Source organism: Vombatus ursinus, unplaced genomic scaffold (assembly GCF_900497805.2).
Source record: "Vombatus ursinus unplaced genomic scaffold, bare-nosed wombat genome assembly UNPS02014775.1, whole genome shotgun sequence".
Lineage (NCBI taxonomy): Eukaryota > Metazoa > Chordata > Mammalia > Diprotodontia > Vombatidae > Vombatus > Vombatus ursinus.
The window spans coordinates 17297875-17303549 of NW_020954553.1; the positions used below are offsets into that span (position 1 = coordinate 17297875).

Here is a 5675-nt window from a genome sequence, read left to right on the forward strand (position 1 = left end):
TATATAAATTCACTGAAGAAAAAAAATCCTTAAAAGAATTGGTCAAATTGAAAAAGATATACTAAAATTCACTGAAAAGAACTTTTTAAAAAGTAGAATTGGCCAAATGAAAAAAGAGGTATAAAAGCTCACTGAAGAAATAATTCCTTAAAAATTAGTATTGGGTAAGCAGAAGATAATGACTCCATGAGACATCAAGAAACAACCAAACCAAATCAAAAGAATGAAAAAATAGAAGAAATATGAAATATTCATTTGGAAAAACAGATGACCTGGAAATACATCCAGGAGAGATAATTTAAGAATTATTGGACTACCTGAAAACCATGATCAAAAAACGAACCTACATATCTTTCAAAAAATTATCAAGGAAAACTGCCCTAATACTCTAGAACCAGAGGGTAAGATAGAAATTGAAAGAATCCACTGATCCCCTCCTGAAAGACATCCCAAAATGACAACTCCCAGGAATATTATAGCCAAATACCAGAGCTCCCATGTGAAGGAGAAAATACTGCAAGCAGCCAAAAAGAAACAATTTGAATATTGTGAGCCACAGTCATTATAACAAAAAATTTAGCAGTTTCTCCATTAAAGAATCAAAGTGTTTGGAGCTAACAACTTGGAAAAGGAAGCACAAAAAAATAGAATTGGTCAAATAAAAAATAAAAAAACACTGACGAAAACAACTCCTTTAAAAGTAGAATTGGCCAAATGGAAAAGAAGGTATACAAATAACTGAAGGAAATAATTCCTTACAAATTAGAATTGGACAAGTGGAAGCTAATGACTCTATAAGACATCAAGAATCAGTCAAACAAAATCAAAAGAATGGGAAAAATAGAAGAAAATGTAAAATACTTCATTGCAAAAACAACTGACCTGGAATATAGATCCAGGAGAGATAATTTAAGAATTATTGATCTACCTGAAATCCATGATCAAAATAAAAAAGAGCCTGGACAGCATCTTTCAAGAAATTATCAAGGGAAATTGCACTGATACCCTAGAACTAGATGGTAAAATAGTAATTGAAAGAATCCACCTCCTGAAAGAAATCCCCAAATAAAAACTTCCAAGATTATTAAAGCCAATTTCCAAAGCTCTCAAGTCAAGAAAAAAATATTATAAACAGCTAGATAGCAACCATTTAAATATTATGTCAAGGCCACATAAAATGTAACAACTTCCACATTAAAGGAGGGTAAGGCTTGGAATTCTGGTATTCTGAAGGCAAAGGAAACAGGATTATAACCAAGAATAACCCACCCAGCAAATTAAGTATAATCCTTCAGGGGCAAAAGGAATATTTAATGAAATAGAGGACTTTCAATCATTCCCAATGAAAAGACCCAAGCTGAGTAGCAAATTTGAACTCAAACAAAATACTCAAGAGAAGCATAAAAAAGTAAACATGAAAGAGAAATCAAACAGGATTTAGTAATTTCGCATTGTTTGCATTTCCATATAGGAACATGGCACGTGTAACTGTTAAGAATTTGATTGTTATTAGGGCGGTTAGAAAGAATCTTCCTAGAAAAGAAGGCATGAGTGTGAGTCAATCATGTTGGAATGATCTTTTAAAAATGTATGGGCAAGAAAGAGGAATACAGTGGAAGAAAATGGGAATGAGGAAGAATTGGGTAAATTATCTCACATAAAAGAGATGAGTTAGGAAGAATTTTTACAGTGAGTGGGAAAATGGGGATGTGGTAGAAAATACTTGAACTTCATTCTCATCAGAATGGGTTCAAAGAAGGAAAAATATATTTACACTCTCAGTTGTAACTGAAACCAAACAGGAAAGTAGAAGGAAAGGGGGATCAGAAAAAGCATGAAGGTGATAAAAGGGAGGGCAGAATAAGGGAGGCAGTTGTCAGAAGCAAAACTGACTTATGAGGAGGGATAGAGTAAAAACAGAGAGAGGGATGAACAGAAAAAAAATAGGATTGAACAAAATATGGTGTTAGTAGCCATAACTGTTAATATAAATAGACTCAACTCATCTAAAAACAGAAGAGGATAGTAGAATGGATTCGAAACCAGAATCCCAGCATATATTGTTTACAGGAAACACGCTTGAAACAGAAATATACAAAGAGATTTTAAATAAGGGGATGGAGCAGAATCTATGATGTTTCAGCTCAGATAAAAAAGACAAGGATAACAATTATGATCTAACACAAAGACAAAGCAAAACCAGAACTAATTAAAAGAGATCACCAGAGAAACTGCATTTTGGTAGTAGATATAGGTAATGAAATAATATGAAAATGTTCACAGCAAGTTTCTTTGATAAAGGCCTCATTTTCTTAAATATATAGAGAATTAAAGAAATAAGGGCCATTCCCAAATTGATCAATGGTTAAAGGATATGAACAGGAAGTTTTCAAGTGAAGAAATTAAAGCTACCTATAATTACATGAAAAAAAATGCTCTAGATCACTCTTGATTAGAAAAACAAGAATTTAAACAATTCTGTGTTGTGAGACATTATTCTTATGGTGAAATGGAAAGATATCACTTAGATTATGATATAATCAGATGGATTCAAACTAGCTACTTGACTTTAATCAGAGTAATTATGAATGCTTAAATGTCAAATTCACATAAAATCTCTAATGAATTGCCACAAATATACAAATATTAGTGACTTGAATTAATACATAGATAGATTGCTTATCTAATTTGTAGGTGATACCAAATTGGAACAAATAGCCAACACACTGGATGACAGAGTTGCGATCAAAAAGATTTTTGACAGACTAGAACACAGGGCTGGATTTAATAAGAAAGAAGTCAATAGGGACAAATGTAATATTATTTCTCTTGAGTATGAGTAATCAACTCCATAAATAGATGATAAGAAAAGTATGGAGAGACAGCATTTGTTCTATGGAGTGTGCTATAGTGGGAATTGCTTTGTTGGCTAGGTTGGAATAGATAATCACTGAAGTTCCTTCGAACTCTCAAAGTTTGTCATTCTCTAAAGTAAACATTCTCAAGAGGTTCTACTGCATGAAAACACACTGTAAACATAGGATACAGTGGAGGTTACTTGGTATTCCCAATAGAGCTCATCAATCCCTCATCTTTCTCTCTAGGTCATTGTGGATCTGTCTGCCATTTACTTTGCTTAAACAACAAGAGAATGAGTGCTAGTGATATGGTGCTATCTTTCTCTCTCAGAGTGGACTTGGGGCTCTGGGAAACTCCTTCCTCCTGGTTCTTTACACCATGACCTTTCTCATTGGTCCCAGACTGAGACCCATAGATTTGTTTTTCAACCACCTGGATTTTACCAATAACTTAGTGCTTCTCTACAGAGGGATTCCTCAGACAATGACTGCTGTTGGGCTCAACCATTTCCTAGATGATGTAGGATGTAAACTTGTCTTTTACCTTCAGTGAGTGGCCTGAGGCCTTTCTCTTTGTATGACTTGCATCCTGAGTGGCTTCCAAGCAATCATAATCAATCCTGGGAGATGGACAGAACTCAAAGCCAGAATCCCAAAGTCCATTTTACCCATGTGTCTCTTCTGTTAGACCTTCCATCTACTCATGGATTGTATTGTTATAATGACTGTGAAAGGTCCAAAGAACAGCAAAAACTACTCTGAGATGAAGGATTTAGTTTATTGTTCTTCTTCAAATCATCCTTCAGCAACAAACCCATTACCTACATCCATAATCTTCCTTCCTGATATTGTGTGTATAGGAATCATGATCTGGACCAGTAGCTACACAATGTATATCTTGTGCAGACACCATCAGAGAGTGCAATATACTCATAGAAAAAACCATAAATCTAGAGGTGCTGTGGAAATCAGAGCAACCCAAATGATCCTGCTACTTGTCAGTATGTTTGTCTCCTCTTACTCAGTTAATTCTATCTTCACTTTGTGTATAAATTATAGACATCCACCTTTCTGGATGATACATACCTCTGTCTTCTTGGCTGCATTCTTTCCAGCTTGTAGCCCGTTTGTGCTGATTATAAGTGACTCCCAAATCCCTAAGTATTGTTTGGCTCTTTGGCGAAAGATAAAAACTCTATCTTGACTCTGTCCTAGGAATATCACATTAATTTTCTTTTGTTAAAGTCTGTCTGAGAAGCATCCTCCCATAAAGAAGTTATGATTTTCATTGTCCCTCAACTTTACCTGGATCTTCTTTCTCCTTGAGCTGGCTCTGCATCATTTGCCCCGACCTGAATCACATCCAGATCCATGACTCTGCCTCTTGCCTCTGCATTTATTCTAGTCCTTTCTGCTGTGTTTGGGAAGTTTTTCTTAGCTCAGATACACCCCAATTTCACATCTCTTACCTTCTATCCATATTCTTTACTCCATATGATCACCTACTGCTTGCTGTGTATCTGTTCTTTTGAGTTTCAAAGAAAACATTGCCAACACATTGAAGTTCAAGCACCTGCATCCCTCAATAGACCCTTCTCTACTCATATGTAATCTTCCTGCACCCATTCCTCAATTATTCTAATCCTTCCAAACCTCCATTATCTCCACATCCCAGTCATCCTGAAGTCCCAGATATTGTTGTCTAAACTTCCTTGCCCATGATCTACTGCCTACTCTCTTTTTTCCCATCCACCTCTTTTTGGGGGGGAGGGGTGTCTAGGCAATGGGGTTAAGTGACTTGCCCAGGGTCACATAGCTATTAAATGTTATGTGTCTGAGGCTGGATTTGAACTCAGGTCCTCCTGAATCCTGGGCTGGTGCTCTCTCCATTGTACCATTTACCTGCCCATTTTTCCATTCATCTTAACACCAGATCCTAAAAGTTACACTCCAGATTTACCTGCCTCTTCCACTATACTCTCTGAAATGTCTATTTCATAGTTCACAAACTTGCTTTAATCTTAAACCTTTCTGTCCCCACTTCCTCCATCTTTTAGTTCTTACTATACCACCTCTTGATTCCAGGGTGTCCTTTTTGTAATGCTGTTTCTACTTTTACTCCTATCCCAAACTTACTCATAGTCATAGTTCAGACTCCCAATGGCTATTTCCAGACTCTCCATACTCCACCATCACCATTAATCTCTATTTCTCTGAGGTTCCAGTAGCTGTTATCTTCTCACCCCCAGGAAACTACTTTCTCAACAAGCTCAGTGCCTGCTTCATAACTTTTCTCTCACCTCCAACTCATGCCCTTATTATCAGTAAGGAGATTCAACATACATATTGATAACTGCTCAAACACCCTGCTTTCCTAGTTCCTCAGTATACTAAGTTCCCTTGATTCCTCTACTCTGCTTCAATTCTACACAAAGATACACTTGATTTTGATATCATTGAAACATCAATGTTCCTCTCACAAATTCACAAACGCTGAAATTCTTTTATCTGATCATAAATTTTATCATTCCATCTTTCTCTCTGACTATTGACAACTGACTGCATTCTTTGTTCTCATCATGACCTTCAATTACCACCACTCATTTCTTTTCTACGTTTGTTAAATCACTGTCATCTTCAACTCATCACTGCCACTCACCCCAACCCCATTTCCAATCCGTTGCCAAGTCTTATAGTTTCTACCTTTACTTTATCTCTTGTACATATGCCATTCTATCCACTTACATATCCCCTACCCTACTGGATTATTTGAAAAAGTTTCTGGTTAATCTCCCTTTTTCAAACCTTTTATGAATT

General features: G+C 36.1%; 1 pseudogene; it reads left to right on the forward strand.

Annotated features, from left to right (window-relative positions):
• Positions 1-3183: 3183 nt before the first annotated feature.
• LOC114044791 lies at positions 3184-4062 on the forward strand (annotated as a pseudogene).
• The last annotated feature ends 1613 nt before the right edge of the window (positions 4063-5675 follow it).